This window comes from Peromyscus maniculatus, chromosome 1 (assembly GCF_049852395.1).
Source record: "Peromyscus maniculatus bairdii isolate BWxNUB_F1_BW_parent chromosome 1, HU_Pman_BW_mat_3.1, whole genome shotgun sequence".
NCBI classification, from domain to species: domain Eukaryota; kingdom Metazoa; phylum Chordata; class Mammalia; order Rodentia; family Cricetidae; genus Peromyscus; species Peromyscus maniculatus.
This window is the reverse complement of record NC_134852.1, coordinates 177289346-177312327: the sequence shown is the minus strand read 5'-3', so window position 1 is coordinate 177312327 and position 22982 is coordinate 177289346. Positions and strand designations below refer to the sequence as shown.

The window sequence follows — 22982 nt, the reverse complement described above, 5'->3', positions numbered from 1 at the left end:
GATGAATCGTTCTCTTAAATGCAGAAAAAACATTCTAGCACAGATATAAACTTTCACACTATGGACACGAGGGAGGGGGTGGAGACAGGGCGGCATTTATCTACGGTCCTAACTAAATGAACACATGCACAAGCTGATCTGGGTGCTTTTTGTTTGTTTAAACCGACAGAGAGCCAAGTGTATATACTTTGGATAAATGTAAGTAGACGGTCACATTCATCTAATTAGCAAGCGTCTGTCTTTCAGAGAGGTAGGAGCACCGCAGGAGTTAAGATTTTAGCTCTGAGCTCTGACCTCTTGGCTTTCTCTTTTACATTGGTTCTGTGTTTCTTATTTAATAAGACGGTTGGTTACATCTACAGATAGCTGTCGCATTTGTGGTGCAGGCACATACAATCCACTTTTCCAGAACACACCGCATTTCACCAGCTGTCCTGTACACTAGATCTCTCCACAGCTTACTCTTCCCAACTGCAGTTAGCTCCCTTTCCGAATTTGAACACGATCAGCCATCGCTGGAAATGGGACTCCACATCAAGACCCTGCCCCAACCCTGCTCTCCACCACGTTTCACTTCCACCCTATGCACCAATTCACTACAAACAGGTATTACGCTGCATGATGTGCCTAGGAGTTAGAGACCAAAGCTATCACTGTTTATTGGTATTCACCATCCGGGAAGAGAAGACTGGCATCAGCCCTACTTTTAAACTCTAGAGAAAACAGTTTAATAGAAAAAGACCTAAAATACATCTCTATAGACAGTATTAGAAGGAGCTGCCCCACATCCAATGCCTCATTCACAGCCAACACCACCAGTAGTTCATTTTAATCAGCTCTCTAGCACCAGTTTTAAATTAAACACACTGTTCTCCCACACACATCTCACTGCCTTGTAGACTCTGCCAAATGGTAACATTTAAACTTGTTTACTTTCTTTCAAGGGGTTTAGATTTATACACTGTTGCACTAAAAAATACTCCTCGGCATAGAATCAGCACCCAGCACACTCACCCAGGACTTTCCAAATAGGTTCTGCAAATTCAACTCCTTCCCCATTGACAGAGTGTCCCAATGTATTTTCCTGACCATTGGAACCAAGACGCTGTTAGCCTCGGGTTGGAGGGGCTCACAAAATGTAACCAGCAATCATTTGTATCAAATGGAGCAGTATCATCAAATGAGCAGCCAGGGGCTTTGGACTGCCACTTGAGAAGGCTGAAAAAGGACACCAGGAGAGACACTTGCTAATTAATTCTTCTCCGCCCCATCAGCCCCAAATGTTTCAAACAGCAGCAGAGCTGGGAACACAGTTTTGACATTGTTGAGATAATGACTTGATTTGCTCCCAAAATGCAGGGAAAGCTGCCGCGAGTCTATCTGGTGAGAACCGTTCGTACCCTGCTCTCAGGGCCAGAAGCAAGGCTGTTGGAAGTCGGAGAATACTTGCTGTTGCTTTCCAAGACTGGCGGTGGAGGGGAGCTGACTGGCGGTGAAGGGGCCACACACTAAGGGCCTTGTCAACCTCGCAGTGAATTATGGGCTGCTCTTGATTAGCCAAAGCAATGTTTCTGGGTTGCCAAAACAGAATTTGCTGACCCAGGTTATTAAAATGCAAATGTCCGACAAAGTGCCTGGAGGCAGGAACGCACACACACAGAGTATCTACATTGTGTACATGTGGGCTGTGGAAGGCTGCAGAAGCCTCAACAGTGAAGACCACCTACCTGGTGACCAGGAGACCCGAGGTTGGGAACACTGTGGCACAGGTCGGGGAGGCATGGAGACAACTGCCACAATCCGGAAAGACCTGGGCCACTGTTCTCAGGAATGCCTCCAGACTCACCTGCCTCACTCTCCTCATCTGTTCATTTGCTTGTTGGTTTTGAGACAGGGCTTCACTAGGTAGTCCCGGCTGTTCTGGAACTCATTCTGTAGACCAGGTTGGCCTCTGTAGAAACAGAGATCTGCCTGCCTCTGCCTCCTGAGTTCTGGGATTAAAGGCGAGCGCCGCCGCCGCCACCACCACCACCACCAGCTCACAGCCAAATCTTAAAAGATTTGTCCAAACGACCTTTTCATAAGGGCCATTTGGGGCAAGGTACCGTTGGGTGTTTAAGAGGGGCAGTTTGCAGAATGAACACGTGCACCCCGCTATGGTGACATACAGGAAAGAAAGTCCATCCAGGATATCCACTCCCCAAGCTATGCACCCAGAAACTGTGTCCATCCAAAGGGACATAATCCCCTGATCCCCACAAGGCCCCCTCTAGCCCAGAGGAAGTACTGTTTGCACAGTGCTCCTGACTCTCCATTTGAAACAAGCCAGGCAATCATCCAATTACTTACATGCTTCTTATTGCCAAACCCCGCAGAAATGACTCAATTCTCACTGCTCCTCAGAATCTGACACTAGCTACTCCTCCCTCTTGAAAATGCACCCTCTCAGCTTGCTCTGCCCTCCCCGCCATCAGCTGCTGCCTCCTTTACAGGCTGTTTCTTCGCCTTTGGCCTCAGCTTTCTCTCGTTCCACCATCCTAACCAGGTGATCATAGTTCCTCACAACTGCACTGTCATCCGTATAAAGACGCTTCTCCTTTCCAGTCAGCAGTCCCTTTTAACACCCCCCAAAATCTGTCCATTAATGAGCTCACTGTCCCCCACCAGCGTCCCAGGATTTCTCTTACTGAGCAGTGGATTGATCTCTCAAGAACCCGAGCCAGCCCTGGCCTGGACTCTTCCCTTCACATTCTACCAACTCTCTAGTCTATTCACCTTCCTCCAGCCAAGCTTTAGGCTGGGCTAGCTTGCCACCCAACTGGGTATATTCCTGGGGCTCTGTTCTCAGACCTTTCTCACATACTTACACTGGAGACATTTTCTCCAACCTGCTACTTCCTGTCACATCACTCACCAAACGAAAAACCCATCAAGATGTCCCACCATCCTCCAGAAAAAGTCCAAGATTTGTCCCCACAGCATACCTCTATGATCTATACACACCCCATATCTTATGCACACCCAACCCTACTCTCCAGTGTGAAGTCTCAAACTGAGCTCCTTTTTCAGGGCATATGCCTCTGGCCACCTGGTGAGCTCCACCTTTCCCAGCATGTCTCAGCTCTGACTTTCTCCCTGAATTGTTCCTACTGGTAGGTGTACAGCGTCAAGCTTCTCCCATTAGAACACTGACTGACTTCTGGCCTATTTCCCAAGTACACAAACTCCATTTCTTTTAGCTATAAACTGTTCTCAACCTCACTTATTCTACACACATTGGCTTGTCTCTCCATGAACTGCCAACCTCAAATCTGCTGTGACTCATTATTGCCAATAAACACAGAAAGTACCAAGACTACAGAACACCCTCACTATACGAGAGCCATAGCTGTATCTGAGCACACAAGACACAGGACTGCCCTCAAGAGATATACCAAGGCAGGTGAGCACTGGCCACCAACCTTGACAACACTGAGTGCAATCCCTAGGTCCCACGTGGTAGAAGGGAAAAACTCAGCGCGCGCGTACACACACACACACACACACACACACACACACACACACACACACACACCATTCCAGACCAGAATAGTGCACTTAGAAGTTGAATACACACCATGATCAGTGAAACTTATGCCTGGTGTGCAAGGATGGTTCAACACATATATGCAAATCAATATGCATGACATGCCACATTAACAAAATGAAAGATTACAATTTCATCATCAGGCTAGAGAGATGGCTCAGAGGTTAAGAGCACTGACTACTCTTCCAGAGGTCCTGAGTTCAATTCCCAGCAACCACATGGTGGCTCACAACCATCTGTAGTGAGATCTGGTGCCCTTTTCTGTCATGCAGGCATAAATGCAGAACACTGTATATGTAATAAATAAATATTTAAAAAAAATTCATAATCATCTTAATAGGTATTGAAAAGGCAGCACAAGTCCCCTCCTAAGTGCTCAGCTTTTGACCATACTTGGGCACAAACCCAGCTTATGACAGACACGTCATCACCCCTCGCCTACAACCTATAATCTCCCTGCTTTTGTTTGGGGGCGTAGCTTCTCTGGCCTTGATCCCTGGGACTGGAGAATCCCACTCAGGAGTTGCTTTGTTCAAATAAACCTGTTGTTATGCTTTTTCAATTTGGCATAATCTGGCTAACTGCATCAGTGGAGAAACCTATTATGGGGTACAGAAAACCTATTATGCAGGTTTCCAGCTTTCATGATCTACCGGGCGGTTGGGGTGGGCTTTGGTGGTGCAACTGTCTTCAAGCTATATCTGCTCCTGTGAATAACCCCAATAAATTCATTGGCTCACCAAGTTGGACCTTGGTGGGATCCTTACCTTGGTCTGACATTAGTTCCCTATCTGGCATAAGTAGATGCTTGTTCTTGTCTCCTAAGGAATACAGTCATACAAGAATAGTCTAGGCTGTAAAACCAGCAGGAGATACATTATGAACTATCCAAAAAACAGAAATTAAGAAAACTATCTCGGGCTGGAGAGATGGCTCAGAGGTTAAGAGCATCGACTGTTCTTTCAGAGGTCCTGAGTTCAATTCCCAGCAACCATATGGTGGCTCACAACCATCTGGAATGAGATCTGGCACCCTCTTCTGTGTACATAATAAATAAATAAATAAATCTTAAAAACAAAAACAAAAACCAGAAATCCGGGCGGTGGGGAAAAAAAAGCCGGGTGGTGGTGGCGCACACCTTTAATCCCAGCACTCGGGCCAGCCTGGTCTACAGAGTGAGTTCCAGGAAAGGCACAAAGCTACACAGAGAAACCCTGTCTCGAAAAACCAAAAAAGAAAAGAAAACTATCTCATTTATAATAATAACAGTAAAGAATAAAAAGCTTAGGAATGCCGGCCAGCAGTGGTGCATGCCTTCAATATTTGCACTTGGGAAGCAGAAGCAGGTGGACCTGTGAGTTCTGAGTCCAAGGCCAGCCAGGTCTACAGACAGGACAGCCAGGGATACACAGAGAAACCTTGTCTCAAAAAACAAAACAAAACAACAACAACAAAAAAAAACCTTAGGAACAAATTAAAGCAAGAAGAGATCTGTAGACAGGAAGCCACAAAATATTTATAAAAGACACTGAAAAGGATACAAATAAATAAAGATAACCGTGTGTGCATGGATCAGAATATAGTTAAAATGACAGTATTATTAAGCAGTCTATGGATTCAGCACAATTCCTATCAAAACGCCAGTGACATAGCCAGGCACAGCACTGGGGAGGCAGAGGCAGGCGGATCTCTGAGTTCGAGGCCAGCCTGGTCTACAGAGTGAGTTCCAGGACAGTCAGGGCTACACAGAAACACCTTATCTCAAAACAACAACAACAAAACAAAACAAAACAAAACAAAACAAAACAAAAACCCTTTAAAAAAAGCCAGTAACATTTTTTAAAAGGAACAGAAACAAGTAACAAAAATAACAAAACCCTTAAAGTTTGCATAAAACCACAAAATTCTCCAAATTAAACAATTTAGAGGAAAAAATTTGGACATGATACGTAAAAGCTGGACATTTTCAACCAATAATGTTTATAAGTATCTCTTTTTTTCCATATTTACTATGCCAGAGGCCATACAAACATATCTGAATGAGACTCTTTTAATAACCATTTATGGGACTATGACTATGAGGGTCCAATCAAACTATCAATGGGATTCAAATGCAAATTTGACTCCTAACTTCATATTCTAAACCAGTTTTCAAACAATTTGCTGGGACCGAGGTACCAGTCTGTAATCCTAGGAACTTGCGAGGGGGAGACAGGAGGAGGATCACAAGCCTGAAGCTGGTCTGGGTAACTGAGTGAAGTCCTAGAAGTTCAAACTTTAAAAAGAGGGGGGCGCAGATGACACTCAGTAGGAGAGTACTTGCCTGTGATGTAAGAGGTCCCAGGATTAACTGCTTGCAGGGGAGGTGGGGGGGGGGGCGATGGATGGACGGACGGACGGACGGACGGACGACTGAACATGAACCCCCTAGCTTTTGTTAACTCTAGGAACTGCTGAAACCCACCTGTGGGAAGGAACGGCTGGCCTTTGTAATTAAGTCAGGAGTGTTACAACTTGAACTAGCTGCTGTCAACTCAGTGTTAAAAATAGCTCTGGCCTGAGGCCCGAAGGCTTCTGGGGTACTTGAGATTGCTTTGTCCATCATGAGGTAACCTTTGCTGAAGAGCTATAAAACCCCTCCTCTTTCCAGGGAGAGCTGAGAACAAGCCCTGAATGCGTAAGGCTTCTTTATCAAGTTCTTAAAATATAAAATACGGCTTTTAGGCCCCTTGTACAAGTTGCCTGGGACTGGGGCATTTACATTTGCAGGCCTTTGTTCCATGGCACACTTTGCAGCAGGCATCTGTCTCAAATACCCACAAGCACCCTAAGTCCCTGCTATGATCAGCTGCTTTCAGATGAGAAGCAGGGGCTCAGAGCAGTCCCAGGCCTCCAATGTTCTTCCCATCTTTCCTCAGCGGATTCTGCCACCTCAGCCATTTGCTCCTCACTGCTGCCCTGAGCGACTCTGATCCAAGACAAGGACATGAAGACCTTGACCAGGGTGCAGGCCACAAGCAACAACCAAGAAGTATGCGAGCCCAGGGCAAGTTGCTTCATGTATTGAGAAACCAAGCCGTCATAAATCCCTATCACCAAAGAAACTCAATACAGTAGCAGGATTAAGAAATCAGCCAGGTGTTGGGGGGGCAAGGGCAGTGGCGCACACCTTTAATCCCAACAGTCAGGAGGCAGAGGCAGGGAGGACCTCTGTGAGTTTGAGGCCAGCCTGGTCTACAGAGTGAGTTCCAGTAGTAAGAGACGGTGTGGTGCTTCCAATGACAACGGCCTCTCGAGACTCATATATTTGAATGCTTGAACCTCACTTGGTGTAAAGGAGAAAGATCAGGGGGTAGGGCATGATTGGAGGAGGTGTGTCAGTGGGGGTGGGAATTGAGGTCCAAAGGCCCACACCCTGTCCAGTTAGCTCTCTGCCTCCTGTCTGTGTGTCAAAATCTAAATAAGCTCTTGCCTACTGCCATGCTCCCCACCATGACGGTCGGAACTCTCGGAAACTGTAAGGCCCCAATACACTGTGTCTATAAATAGCCTTGGTCGGAGTGTCTTAGCACAGCAACAGAAAACTCATCAAGACGCCCTGTCTCACAACGAAAGGAGGGGGGAAGGATGGAAGAAAGAAGAGAGGAAGAAAGAGAAGAAGGGAGGGGAGAGAAGGGATGAGGAAAGGGAGGGGAGGAAAAGAGAAATACCCACAAAGTGAAAATCGGAAAACCGTCTCCCTTCACTCCAGGTTTCTCAACCTCAGGCCTTGTTGATATGCTGGACTATGTAATTCTCAGTTGGGGGCTGTCATGGGCATCATGGGGGATTGAGAATGTCTCCACCCTGCATTCTGCAGCTGCTGGTGGCACTTCCCGTCATAATGACCGGAAATGTCTGTGCACTGCTGAATGCCCAAGGAGAAGGCTCACTCCTCATCCCCAACCATCTGAGATCCACGGCTCTGAGAAAGGCAGGGGCTGTAGTCATCTAGCACGATTACTTCAGGTTATTCACTGCAAGGCTTCATCTTACCCAGGCCAGTTCAAGTTTTCAGACTTCTTTTCTAACATATTGAGAGGCACATCAATCAAACGCAGAAACAAACTTAACAATCTTAAAAAAGAGAGAGAGAGAGACTCAAAATTCCTTGCTTATCAAGGACCTGAGAGTACTTAGAGAGGGTGTTTACATTCTCCTAAACCAGTAGTTTACTGAAAAATTAATTTAACTCCTAGTGCTTTGATCTTCTTGCACACTATTTCCCAGACGAGACCTGGCTTGTAAGGGCCCAACAGGCTAGCCAGCTGTCGGATGGGGGTGGGCATCAAATTCCAGGTGTCTTAAGAAGGGGCTTCCCCCCTCCCCCAAAGGAACCCTGCTCAGTAACATGCCAAATGCCACAGAGGGGTCCAATTTTCCAGCAGAGAACACAGGATCAAACAACAATTCACCTTCAAAGAAGACCGAGCCCTTCGGAGGCACCTCAGCTTTCTACCCCAGCACTCCCGCATCGGTTATGAACGGGCGTCTTCTGGACGGACGGTAGGCGTCTTTCCTCAGTTCACAATAAGGACAGTCACAGCTCCAGTGGTCCCTCTGCTTCCCTTTCTCATTCTAGTCACTAAGACAAGGGGCGCAAGGTGGGGGTGGGGGTGGGGGACCCTACTCTTCAGTTCATCTAATACCGAGGTTCTCAGCCTTCCTAACGCTGCGACCCTTGAACACAGTTCCTCATGCTGTGGTGACCCCCAACCATACAATCATTTTTTGTTGCTACTTCATAACTTAATTTTGCTGCTGTTATGAATCCTAATGTAAATATCTGCATTTTCTGATGGTCTTAGGTGACCCCTGTGAAAGGATCATTTGACCTCAAAAGGAGTCATGACCCACAGGTTGAGATCTGATCTGATACCTGACCTGCAAGGTGCATGTTCCTGGTCCAGTGTGAAAGATGTACCCTGAAGAAAATGCTCATATTGCACTATTCAAGTATCACCTGTAAACACAGACCGGATGGTTGGCTGTATCATGTTTGGATTCACATGCTGCCTTGCATGGCAGACAGGAAACTGTACCTCTTTGAAACTGCTTTACGCCTAATTCCCAAACCTGTGAACACATAACATACATAGCAAAAGTGACCGTGCTGGCCAGACAGAGGCTAAGGATGCTGACATCGGGACCATATCCTGGATTACCCAAATGGGACCAGTCTAATCATGAATCCTAAAAAGCCAGAAGAAATGCCAAGGAAGTTTGAAATGTAAATGGGACTCACCCCTTGAAAATGGAGGAGGCGGGGTCATGAGCCAGGGAATGCATACTGCCTCCATAAGCCAGGACCAGGAGAAGGGGGTCCTGTGGTGACTTGAATGGCAATGGCCCCATAGATTCACATATTTGAATGCTTAGTGGAACTGTTTGGGAAGGATTGGGAGGTGTGTGTCACTGGGAGTGGTCTTCGCTATTTCAAAAGCCTGCGCCATTTCCAGTTAGCTCTCTACCTCCTGACTGTGTCTCAAGATGTAAGATCTCAGCTACTGTTCCAGCACCATGCCTGCCTGATGCCATGCTCCCCACCCACGCTCCCCATCATGATGGGCACGGACTCTAACCCTCTGGAACTGGAAGCCCGCAATAAACTCTTTCTCTTATCAGTTGCCCTAGTCATGGTGCCTTAGCACAATGTTAGAAAAGTAGCTAAAACAGGTTCTCTTCTAGAGCCTTCAGAGGAAGCCAGCCCTGCCCACCTGTGGATTTTACTCTAGAGCACTGGTTCTCAGCCTCCTAATGCTAAGACCCCTTAATACACTTCCTCATGTTGTGGTGACCCCCAAACATAAAATTACTTTTGTTGCTATTCCATAACTGTAATTTTGCTACTGTTATGAATCGTGATATAAACCTCTATGTTTTCTGATGGTCTTGTGACCCCTGTGAAAGGGTCGTTTGACCCCCAAAGGGGTAGCAGCATCTCACAGACTGAGAATCGCTGGTCTAGAGAGATCCATGTGGAACTTGGGGCCCATATCCTCTAATAGCAGAATTTGTGTTTCCAGCATTAGATCTGTGCCTTCTACTACAGCAGAGACGGGAAAGTGATGCAGATAAGGGAAGCAGGCAATGGTGAGGCTAAGAGGAAAGGTTAAACACATGGGAGGAGCAGCTTTGGAATCACATGCTGTGTGGAGCCTGCAAGAACTGAGGAGAACGTGGTGGGAAATTACAGAATGGCTGAATGGACTGGTTAATAGAAATATGGGTGTTAACTGGCTCAGAGGGAAACTTGGTAAACAGCACCTTAGGGAGTACTCAGATCACAGAGAACAGAACAGAACATGGATACCAGCCCATTTGCTGCCTATGTGCACTGGGGAGGTGAAGCCTCCCGGCTAGGGCCCTGGTGCTTAGGACAACTTCCCCGTCTGTCACTCACTCAAACTGCAGAAGGTGGTTTTCCTTAGAACATTTTGTTGCTGTTGTTTTGGGTTTTCGAGACAGGATTTCTCTGTGTAACAGCCCTGGCTGTGGCCTCAAACTCACAGAGATCCCCCTGCCTCTGCCTCCTGAGTTCTGTGATTAAAGGTGTGGGTTACCACGCCAGGCTCCTTAGAACATTTTTATATCCTAGTCATTGGACCAGGGTCAACAGCCTCTCTGCGGCTCACTCCAGGGCTCACTCAGCAATCCAGCAATGAGGGTCACACAGGGGAAAACTCTCAGTTACAGGGCTTAGCAGGGTGAACACTGGAAAAGTTATTTGAGTTATTCTCCGCTTGGAGAAGAAAATGACTGACAGATCGCGGTCTTCCTTTCTCCCACAGGAAAGCATGTGATACGATTTCTCCTGGGACAGACTTGGGTACCTGGCATGGAGAGGGGAACAAGACAAATGGAGTTTATTCAGAAAGCCAGTGCTGAACGAAGGCGAGGCCTGGGGACTCAATGGGACTATTCCAGAATGCAGGGGACAGAGGTACCAAGGTCTGGGGACGCTGCCCAAGGCTGCGGAAAGCAGAGGGGAGGCTCAGTTGATTCTCAGAGTGACTGTGTGACTGGAAACCTGCCAAGCGCAATCAGAGAACACGAGGCAGAGGCACTGTGCCACTCTTGGTGCCAAGTTGGACAGGAAGTGATGTGCCAGGTCCCATGGTTGTTCAGCCAGCAGGAAGGGGTGGTGGGGTAGCCTCAGAGAAAGGCTACTCTTCATTCTCAAAGCCTGGCTTCCCACCTCAGCCTCCACCAGTCTCTACCCATGTAATTATAACATCAAACTCAAGTGGGAAAAACAACAACAACAACCGCTCAACACTCCATGGGCAAGGCAAAGCAGATTTTATAGAAACATATAGAATGTTCTTTGTAAGAAGAATGACAGTTTTCCTTTCCTGATGTAATTAAAAGTTTAATTTTGATGCTTTTCATAAAATTTCCGGGAAGAAGGCATCACAGGAAGAAGAAAAATACTCAAAGCATGAGGCCCTTTTGGCCTGTTTGCAACCATACCCCTGACTATAACAATAGCTCACACCCCAGGATTATGTCATCCAGGAGACGACTCCATAACCAAGGGGGAAATCGCCCTCAGGATTCTTCCCAGAAAGCCAAGCCCGGAGTCAGTGAGATGGCTCAGCCACCAGACCTATGACCCCAGTTCAGTCTCCGGGACCTAGGTGGTGAGGAAGAGAACTGACTCCCCCATGTTGTCCTCTGACATCCACACGTGCACTGGAGAGCGTGCCTGTGAGAGTGGACACCCCCACACAAGGAAATACACAACATGCCATCTTTATTAAGAAGCCGAGAAGGATAAAACCAGGCACATTAGTCTGCAGTCCACTCTAGAGCAGAGCCTTGCCCACTCCGTTCATTCCTTCTAGATCTAGTTCCTGCCGAGAAGACCTCCCACCTCCTACCTTCCTGCTCACAGCTCCTGACAGGTCTCAGCTGTGAGTCTGGGACAGACGTTTGTGGTCATGGCACACATACGCACTGAGCACAATATGGCTTTCAAACCAGAACAGGCTTCAGAAGTTCTCCCAACAGTCCCATTGTTGGGGCCACAGAAGCTGCAAGAACCCACATTTCTGCATTCCATTTTCTGAATTTCCCCAAGTCGGGCTGCTCTAAGAGCTCATTCTTCACACTCCCACGATGTTTTATTGCTCAACGCCCTTTCCAAGTAGAGCAAGATGAGCAGCAAAACTCTGGGGAAAGAGACAGAGGACCTGGCTCTGATCCCTGCCCACAGTTCTCCCTGGCCCCTGTGCTACACATCTCTACCAGCGCCTCTGCAGAACAGGGCCAAGAGGGGGAAAGGTGCTGGGTGACATTCTCCTTATCTCACCCACTCTGTGGAATCTGGGCGTGGCAGCTGGTAAGCTTCCAGATCCTCCCAAACTGAACTGATTTTGTTTTGCTTTTCATAAACATGAGAAAGGGGCGGCCTGACTCACAATTATATAATGAACCTAGCTACCGAAAGCAAATTCCAACCTAGGGCTCAAAGGGAAGCAGCAACGTGTAGAAACAGTTCAAACGGCCTGCGTTTTCATAGCTTTCTTATTCATCCTGCCCACTCCAGTTCGGGCCTCTGGAGTCCTTAGCTTCTCAGCAATCAGGGCCACCTTCAACAGAGACAATCGGAACACCTGAATGACAAGAGTTATACACAAATACACACACACACACACACACACACACACACACACACACACACACTTATATATCATATGTACATGTGTAATTATAGATATATCGTATGTATTTAAAATATAATTTTCCACTTCATCTTTCCTGTCCAGGGGCATGAGAGGCCTCACATAGAAGTCTTTAGAATGTGCTATGGCCTGCAGTGTGCTATGCATGTATTATCTGCCCTTACAAAGAGTGGTACTTTCTGTGTCCACTCCTCAGATGAGGAAACTTAGGTTGAAACAAGTTAGCCTGAAGTCACAAGCTAGCAGCTCTAAAGCCTGAGCCAAACTCATGTGCCTAGCCCGGGATTAACTCCTATGACACACTCTCAACAGATGTGAAATTCCGCTATGACTCCTCCAAACCGCCCTCAGGGCTCAACAAATTTTACTGGCAAAATAAATGATTGTCACAGCCTCTCTCATTCTTTTTTTTTTCCTAGCAACCTTTGTTCCTACTTAAGAAACCTTCACACAATCAGGCCTGCTTCTGACTGGCAATAAGTCACAGTATCTCCATGGCGCTGACTTCAAAGTAATGCAAATATCCAGAAGGCCTCCCTCTTCAAAGAGGACCATCCCTGCAGGACAAAATCCAGTTCCAAAACTGTTCTGACCAGCAAGGACGTGGTGCCAGACGCGCCATTATCTTCTACAAGCCACCCTGCCTGAGAGCACCGCCACCTCCCCGCTCCCTCCTGCAGCTGCGCACACGTACTTTATCATAACTCAAGAGCCGGCTAAGCTCCGTGGCCAAGAAATATGAAAGACAAGTTGACTGTGATGCTACTCTAAGAAAAGCTTTGATCTATATTCCAGAGACCTGAAAGTGTGATGCTCCATAATGCAAGTTTCATCCCCTTTCAAGACGTTCCAAAAAACCCAAGGTCTGGCTTCAGTAGACATGGGTGCCCAAGCCCGGCAGCTTGGTGAAGACTTTTACACAGAAGGTTAAAACTCCCGAGTATTAATTCTATATCTAAATCAAACAATTACAGGAAAGCAGACTAATGTCACCAGTGTCTGTGGGGAAGAGGCAAGGTGAGTTAAGAGTTTAGTGAGACACAGCTTCTGTTTAGGAAGATGAAGAGGCGATGGACAGGGGTGCTGATGCTGGTCATGTAATAATATGACTGTGCCAAATACTGGGGCCCTACAGTTACAATGATTCAAAACAGAGGTAGGGGCACAGCTCCACAGACAGTGCCTAGCATGTGTGAGTCCTGGGTTCTATCCTTAGTACCAGAGGAAAGAAGGAAGGAAGGAAGGAAGGAAGGAAGGAAGGAAGGAAGGAAGGAAGGAAGGAAGGAAGGAAGGAAGGAAGGAAGGAAGATACAAATGAACGAACGAATTAAGGAATGAAGAAAGGAAAAAAAGGAGGGAAACTGGTTAAAATAGAAAAAGTCTCAATACGTAAGGTAGAGAATACTCACAATGCCAACCTCTGGCCTCCATATACGTAAGTACACATACACCCATATACAGTAAATATACCTACACATGTATGTGCATACCACACACATACATGAAAAAAGAAAAAAGCAAAAACAAATGCTATTGAGCCACTAAACACACACACACACACACACACACACACACACACACACACACACACACACCAATATACAGTAAATATACTTATACACAGGCTTGCATACCACATACATACATGCAAAAAGAGAAAAACAAATGCTATTGAGCCACTAAATGAAAACACACACACACACACAGAAAGAGAGAGAGAGAACACAGCATATGCCTAAACAGAGCCCAAGCTTGGCATACTCCAATTATTTTACAACCCAATCCATAATTGCTCCACATCTGTGTTTACATTGAACTACTGGGTTTTGTTTATTCTTTTGTTTTCGTTTTGATGAGATAGAATGTCACCATGTAGCCCAGGATGACCTCAAACTTGGGACCTTCCTGCCTCAGCCTCCCAAACACCCCAACAACACACTTCCCTCTAGTGTCATAAGACACAGCAGGTCTCACACACGAGCCAGTGAATCTACATTTTATGGACTGCTTCAGCACACCAATGGCCAAAGTGATTCAGAACAAATCAGTCTTCAGCTCACAGCAGTCTCTTTCCGTCTCATATAAACGGAAGCTAATCCTGAGACTCCCATCCTCCAGGTCAGCACTGACTCTGTATAGTCATCGCCTGAGTTCATCTCAAATGATAGAGTTGCCCCAACTCATGCCTCCATCTAAAGGGTTTGCTTTGCAACTGCTTTTTTTACTCATTCCTCTGGAGTGGAATGTTCTCATACATAAGCCAACCTTGATCCCAAAGGGGAATAATTAAGTATGTCTTACCTGTGCTATGATAACATGCTTCCCACACAGACAGGCAGACAGATAGAGGGGGGGAGAGAGAGAGAGAGAGGGAGGGAGAGAGGGAGGGAGGGAGGGAGGGAGGGAGGGAGGGAGGGAGGAAGGAAGGAAGGAAGGAAGGAAGGAAGGAAGGAAGGAAGGAAGGAAGGAAGGAAGGAAGGCAAGCCTTGGGTTAAATCCTGACCTCTGTCAGCCCAGGTCATCAGACTTTTACGTTACATAAACTCTGAGTGGTTTCTTTTAAGTGATATGTGACTCAGGCTTAAATGCCAATATAAAACTGAAGGTTAATATCAACAGTTAAATACATAAAAATAAACTCCATCCTCCCTAACAAACAAATATTCTGAACAAATTTGGAACACTGTTAGGATTAAAACAGGAACATCCAGGCAAACCAATAGAAAGAAAACTGAGGACAGAGGGTCGGACACGTGTACCACTCGGCACATCACGAAGATGTCACTGCCAGACAAGGTGGGAAATAGATTAATAAATAGTTGGGGGAACAATAAATATTAGGAAGGGGGGAAAAGTAAACTAGGATCCTACTTACCTAAACAAGTTCGAAATGGAACAGTAATTTTATTAATGAAACTAAAAACTGGGGCTGGAGGTGGAGCTGAACAGCCAAGCACTTATTCACCTACCTCCTCCTCCAAAGCCCTGGCTCCATCCCGACCACCAAAACACAAACCACAGCAAACAAACAAAAACCCCTGAAATCATAGACACAGCAGAAGACACCCTTCCCGGACAATAGAAAAAAACAGCGGGGCATGGGTCTACACCCTCAATCCCTGCACTAGACGGGCAAGGGCAGGCAGGGTCCTGTGAGTTTAAGATTAGCCTGTCTACACAGCAAGTTCCAGGCCAGCCAGGCTGCATATTGAGATCCTATCTAAAAACTTTAAAAAAAAAAGGGGGGGGGGCTGGAGAGATGGCTTAAAGGTTAAGAGGACTGGTTGTTCTTCCAGAGGACCTAGGTTCAATTCTCAGCATCCACATGGTGGCTCACAACCATCTGTAATGAGATTTGGCTCCCTCTTCTGGCCTGTGGGGACACATGCAAACAGAACACTGTATACATAATAAATAAATAAATCTTTGAGCCGCGCGGTGGTGGCGCACGTCTTTAATCCCAGCACTCGGGAGGCAGAGGCAGGCGGATCTCTGTGAGTTCGAGGCCAGCCTGGTCTCCAAAGCGAGTTCCAGGAAAGGCGCAAAGCTACACAGAGAAACCCTGTCTCGAAAAACAAACAAACAAACAAAAAGATTGTTTTTCTTTTATGACACTCGATCTAAAGAACTAAAAATAAGCAGCTGACAAATTCCATGAGAAAATACAATGCAATCTAAGTAAAAAAATGAGGGCTAGCCTAGGAATGGCTCGTTATTTTCACAGATAAGAATGACTCATGAGGGGCTGGAGAGATGGCTCAGCGGTTAAGAGCAGTAGCTGCTCTTCCAGAGGACCCGGGTTCAATTCCCAGTACCCACATGGCAGCTCACAACTATCTGTAACTCCAGTTCCAGGGAATCCAACACCCTCATACAGACACAGGCAGGTAAAACACCAATGCATATAAATAAGTAAATCAAAAAAAAAAAAAAGGAATGACTTGTTATTTTCACAGAGAAGAGGTTTGTTTCCAGTGCATACAAATCGACACAATCAAAGTGATACAGTCGGATACCCAACAGCCCCGGAGTGAAAGACTAACAACAGTTCAGAGGCAGGTAAACACAGACGGCAATTATGGGCTCATGGAAAGACACTCAACCTCCGAAAGGAGGTACAAATTAAAACCACTTGAGATGCCATGTTTTCATATAAAAAATTTAAACTTCCAGAAAAATGGCGGTGTCTGCACCTCACTGGCGGGGGCCAGCCCAGCCTTAGTGGAAAGCAGTGGCGCCACATCCACATGGACTAATACATGCATCCTGTCGCCTGCCAACACGGCATCCATCACGTGAGCAGAACAATACACATGCAAGGCTGTCTCCTTCAGCATCGTGGGATAAACAAGATTAAGGGGAAGCAGATTAAACAGAGTCGGGGTGTTCAATTAAAAAAATACTGTGCTGCTGTAATCAAGGTGGTCAATGAGCAGGTGACCCGAGGATGAGTGAGGGGAGCCTCTTCATTACACTTAGAACTTTTATCTATGAACCATGTATTTGTCATTTGAAAATCATTTTTGAATTCAACAGAACAGTCAAGTAAAGCTGAGTCAATTCATAAGGGAAAAAATGGATTTTTAAAACCGAGACAAAAATTAGGAGAGAGAAAAATGGTAAAAAGCTCAGAGGATTGCTCTTGAAGGACTAATATTTGAAAATAGAAATTTGATGAAGAGAATTCTAAGGGGAGATGGGATTATGAGAGAGAATAAATGTTCCAGAAACTAAAATAATTTCTGCTTCCAGATTTAAAAGGCTACTGTATTCCCAGAAAAATGAATAAAAAATGTCATTCATGATTCTTGGGACAAAGAGTTTTAAAATGTTGACCAAGAGAATGAAAAGAAAATCCCACTTTCTTTATCCCCGCCCATAAAAAAGGCAGTCCTTGAGGGTTCATGGTTCTGAGGGGCAACAGAGCATGTGTGTGGTGTGTGCATGTGTGTGGTGTGTGCATGTGTGTGGTGTGTGCATGTGTGTGGTGTGTGCATGTGTGTGGTGTGTGCATGTGTGTGTGGTGTGTGCATGTGTGTGGTGTGTGCTTGTGTGTGGTGTGTGCATGTGTGTGGTGTGTGCATGTGTGTGGTGTGTGCATGTGTGTGGTGTGTGTGGTGTGTGCATGTGTGTGGTGTGTGCATGTGTGTGGTGTGTGCATGTGTGTGGTGTGTGCATGTATGTGGTGTGTGCATGTGTGTGGTGTGCACACCTGAGAAAGACGGTGTGTCTGCCAGCGTGAGCAAATGTGACTGCAGAGCAGGACGCACGGAAGCCCCTCTGCTGCTCTTTACATTTCCAACCTGGAGACAGGGTCTCACCACTCAGCTAGGCTGGCTGGCCACCAGCCCTCGGGACCCTCCTGTCTCCATTCCCCAGTGGGGGGATTAAGGCACATTCAGCCATATCTGGCTTTTATGTAGGTTCTGGGATTTGAACCCAGGTCCTCACACTTGCACAGTTAGTGCTCTTACTCACTAAGCCATTCTTCTGCCACCCCGAAAAGTTACAAGCTGTATCTTCATCTTCTTCCACAGAATAACTTGAAGAAATAGTATCCAGAGTTTTGTTTTTGTTTGTTTGTTTGTTTTAATTAAGAAAGAACAGCCCAGAACACTTTCTCAAGAAACTACCATTTAGGGGCTGGGGAGATAGTTCAGTCAATTAAGTGTTTGCCACTCAAACATGAAGCCCTGACTTGGACCCCTAGTGCCCACATTCAAAAGCTAGACATGGTGGTAAAACTGTAACCCCAGCACTGGAGAGACAAACAACGGACGCCTGGAGCTTGTGAGACAACTAGTTTGTCAAATCAGTGAGAGACCCTGTCTCAAAAAAATAAAGTAGACTGGGGCTGGAAAGATGGCTCAATGGTTAAGAGCACTTGTTGTTCTTGCAGAGGACCGGGGTTCGATTCCCAGCACCCACAAGGTGATTCACGAACAACCATGATTCCCAATCCAGGGTATCTGACACCCTCTTCTGACTTCTAAGGTCACCAGGCATATAGATGGCGCACACAAATGCACACAAGACACTCATGCTAAAAACTAAATAAAGTAGACAGCACTCAAGGAAGGTACCCAATGTTACCCTCTGGCCTACACACACACACACACACACACACACACACACACACACACACACACAAACACATATGCACACTCAGATGCCACACAAACATACATGAAAAAACAAAAAACAAAAACAAAAACCTGCCATCTTCATGAATCTCAGCCAGCAAAGCAGCAGCATATGGTTTAATAACAAGGAAGAAAGACAAGAGATTTGCAAACAGTTCCTCAAAGGGGAAGGGATTGGGGTAGGGAAGGGATTGGGGTGATGAAGGTGGGGCAGACAGCCACCGTTTTTATAAAGCCTTTGTAGAGCTTGTCTTTTTAGAAACATTAAAGTGTGGAAACGTGAGCGAGAGCCGTAGATCAGTTGGTAGAGTGCTTGCCTAGGGTGAACGAAGCCCTGAGATCCATTTCAACACTGTATAAACTGTGTGTGATGGTGCATGATTCTAATTCTAGCTCTTGGGAGGTTGAAGCAGGTAGATCAGGAGTTCTAGGTCACCCTCAACTACATAGCAAGTTCGAGGCCACGGTGACATCATGCATCAATAAATAAACAAAGTATGCAAACATACATGAATAATCCATTGCTAAAACTTTTTACAGATACAATATTCCAGTTTGGGGGCTTTTGTTGCTGTTATTTTTTTCTTTACAACAAATAAGAACCAAGGAATAGCTTTATCTGTACTGCCCCAATAACAGCGGCTGCCTTTCAAGTAGCAGCTAAGAATAGCCGGAGGTTTCTGGGTCACTGCTGCTGGCGCTGCCTACCAACTGGCTACCAACTCCTACTCGTGGGTCAGGACACAGCTGTGGCCTGCAGTCTCCTTCACTGGGAGAAGCATTTGGAGACAACGCCAGGAGACTCAGTCACACTCCTTGAAGAGTTCAGCATTTCTCAGGCTTTCTCATTAACACCATCATTTTTAATCAGTTCTGAAATGACTAAGATCACAAAATAAACCAGAATCCTCAATCCTTTGTTTTTTCCAAACCTCATTCTTGAGAGGTGGAATTGGGGAGAGGTATGGGTTTGCAGGCAGACTTAATTAAAAATATCTTAAGCAGAAAACATAATTTGTAAGAGCCTAATGGCTATAGGTGGACATAATTTAAAAAAAAAACTAATCCTTTGAGTAAAATCCGATGTGATAAAATACTAGGTGTATATTTTGATTAAGCATTGACTTGAAATCCCCAGTCCCAGTTCTAAGAGAAATGCAGTCACCAGGGCTGCAGGGACACTAACTCCACCCTTGTGGTCCCGTCAGTCACAGTGCCTAAAATCAGCCACCTACTTAAAAAGAGGAAGTACCACACACCCACTCGAGTCACTGGCCCCAAGACAGGCAACTCAGGAACGTGAAATACTACTACCAGTTTGCATGTGCACCCATGGATCAGAACTTGCAAGGATCCCTCCTTCAAGGGACTTCAAGAGAAAAACAAGGTCCAGAAGGATGTTTACTCTACACTTTGGGTACCTCCCACACCAGCCACGTGTGAAAACCCTGTTAGGGTTTCTTACGTGCCCAGGATGCACACAGCACACAGAAGGTAATCCTTTCAAGTTTTAGCTAACAGTTCCTTTTACAGGACTGTGGCAAGAGATACTTGAAAAGATATTCTGTCTGAAATTAAGGGCTTTAGGTTTAAGAAGCAAGAATTGTGAAACAGCTAACCAAAGAAGGCAGCAATGGCAGTTTACAAGAGTGTGAATGTCTACCTGAGCATATTCAACCCGAGGGAAGGAGGCAGAGAACCAGCATATTCCTAGCGCTGTTTCAGAAGACTTGAGAGAAAGCTGAAAGGAAACCAGCTAAGCTGAGGCACGCACAGCCCTCTACTACACCTGTGCTCCCTTTAGGTGATTAGATTTGGATTCTTATACACCATACCTTTCCTAAAGTTATTTAATAGTTCTAACAACAAATGGCTGAGCAGTAAGGAGCTGAAAAGATGGCTGAGCAGTTAAAAGCACTCACTGCTCATGCAGACGGCCAGGGTTCAGTTCCCAGCACCCACACGACAGCAGACAATCATCTGCGTTGGGCATGGTTTCTCACTTCTAAAATGGCAAAAGTCCCTAGTAAAGACTGTTTCAGCAATTTTCTTTGTTCTTAGGTTTATCTTCATAATCATAAACATAACTCTGAGATCCAGCCAGATTTCAAGGGGAATAAGGAAAAAATATGGACCCTAAAGAGCTCTGTAGGGAGAGCACGAAGATAACGAGATGTTGCCAGCAGGTGGGATGGAGGGGCGGCGCCCTCGTGAGCTAAGGGAGGAACGGCCTGATGTCACTGGAAGATGCACACGGGCCTCAAGTGTGAGAGCCAGCACCGTTGGCAGTGGTGATCTTCTCTCTGGTCTTGCCATGCTTGGACAGAACGCTCCACAGCATCCGCGAGGCTCGCACCAACTTTCCCTGTCCTAAGCTACACGCTAGCCCTCCAACCTTTCAGCCTTGGCAGCAAGACAGAAACCTGGGAAGTGTTTATGCTCATCCTGCATTTGCTGCAATCAAATTGCCAGCAGCCAGGCACTTTAGGACGAAGTTCTCACCCACAGATTTCTCCATGTACGTGGACCTGCCTCGGTGTCACGATGGCATGTGCGGTCACCACCCTGACATCCCGGAGTAATTCTGTGAAAGCAGGACCCTTCAAAACCAAATTGTCTCTCTCCAGTGCTCTGCAAGTTTGCTGCAGTCCTGGGAACTCTGTCTGCTACATCACAGAAGGAGGCACAGCCCAAGGGCTGGCTATCGGCACTGACCAAAAATGTGGTGGGGCTGGCCATGGCGCGGGTCAAGCAACCACAGGGGACAGGGGTTTATTAGGTCCTAAAGAATGCTATTTGCATCAAAAGGCACCACACACACACACACACACACACACCACACACACTTTCGTGTGTATATGTGTTGTGTGTGTGTGTGTGCATTTTGCCTAAGTGTGTGTGTGTGTGCGTGTGTGTGTGTGTGTGTGTGTGTGTGTGTGTGTGTGTGTGTGCATTTTCCCTAAGATGGTGCACATGCATACATGTGGAAACCAGAAGCCAATGTTAGGTATTTTCTTCAATCACTCTCTACTTTGTATTTTAGGGGACAGGGACTTTTACTGAATGTGGAGCCCACACACTTGGGTAGACTTAACAGCCAGCAAGCCCTAGATTCCCACCTAGCTCCGCCTCCTCCGTGCCAGGATTACAGCCACCGACTGCCACACCTGGCTTTTATGTGGGTGCTGGGGATCACAGCTGGGTTCTCAGGCTGGAGGAAGTGAGAAATTTTAGAAGTGAGAAACCATGCCCAATGTGGATTGTCTGCTGTTGTGTGGGTGCTGGGAACTGAACCCTGGTCTTGTGCATGAGCCACTAGTGAGTGCTCCATTAATGTATCTCCCAGCTTCCATTTCTACCCTTCTCTTGAAAGCACTCTCTACCTCTAGCTAGCGGCTGACGGCAGAACCATATCAATATAGATAATTAAACAAGATTACTTGACTCATAAGATAGAGCATGCGAAAAACCCAGACATGAAAGCCAAGAGAATAACAAATATAATTATGATTGGGTTTTCTTTTGCCGGGGGTGGGGGGTGGAGTGAGTGAACAGAGAGACTTGTACATGTTAAGTCAGTACGCCGCTGAGTTACATTTCTAGTCCTAAGAAATATGATTTCTTGGTTCAAAGGCAGATCTGAGCTCTTAGTAACAATGAATGGAAAGTTACCAAGCTGTGGGTACAGCTCGCCAGCTCATGAAAGATTAATCAGTCCCGTCCGAAGAGTAGTCCTTGTTTTCCAAATCTAGGCAGATTTCTAAGGCCTAACCTTTTCCAAATGAAACTCAGAATGCACTTTAATCAATTCTAAAAACAGTTTCAGCATTGCCATAGAGGTCATTAAACCTTTCTGAATTAAATATAGATTTCTATTATGGGAGATTACATTGTTTGCAATTATTTGCTGCCCTCCCGGAAGAAGGTTATACCCCTCCCATCGTTACATGATGTACAATATTCCCAGATGGAAGAATTCATTATACTCCCACCTCCTCGTGTTGGCCAGCTTGGCCATGTGGCGGGCTTCCACCCACTGAAAGTAAGTGGAATGGATCCACAAAGAGGCATGAGAGTCGCTTCCTTCCTTCCTCTCTACCACTAGACTCTGTCTCAGGGTGGGCATGGTGGCCTGTTCAGTCCAGAGCTAAAGCAAAAAAGTTCCCTGCAACAACAGACCTCTCACTGTCTCGTGCTATAAAAGGTTTAAGCCACTGTCTAAGGCCAAGTGACGCAACCACTTCATTCTGGAAACCAGCCTACCGGCCAGGAGAGGAATCACCACCGAGAGCTGTCTGAAGGAGTGGGCAGCTAGACAGGCTTTACTGTTGGAGAACGTTCAGAACGATGACAAAACACACAGAAAATCGCGCCTGCCTCTTCCCATTTTAAGTTTTTACCTTCCGCACAGCTGCTCTGGGGCACAAGGGGACAAGAACGGAGCTACTGGTTTGGCTGACCTTTAGAAGACCTTCAGGAAAACAATAGTGAGTTCACAGAAGACACCGGCCAGCCAGTCTTTGCACA

At 46.2% G+C, this 22982-nt stretch overlaps 1 protein-coding gene across 5 annotated transcripts in view; it reads right to left on the bottom strand.

The window, feature by feature from the left end:
- Positions 1–22982, bottom strand: part of Kank1 (KN motif and ankyrin repeat domains 1) — a 205128-nt gene that overhangs the window by 169002 nt on the left and 13144 nt on the right. Inside the window, exon 1 of one of the 5 annotated variants that reach the window (XM_042262103.2) lies at positions 1015–1111. The exons of the other annotated variants lie outside the window; for them this stretch is intronic. The gene's annotated coding sequence lies outside the window, so the exon portion shown is untranslated. Of the gene's footprint in view, positions 1–1014; positions 1112–22982 lie in introns of those variants that run through there. 5 annotated transcript variants of the gene reach the window in all.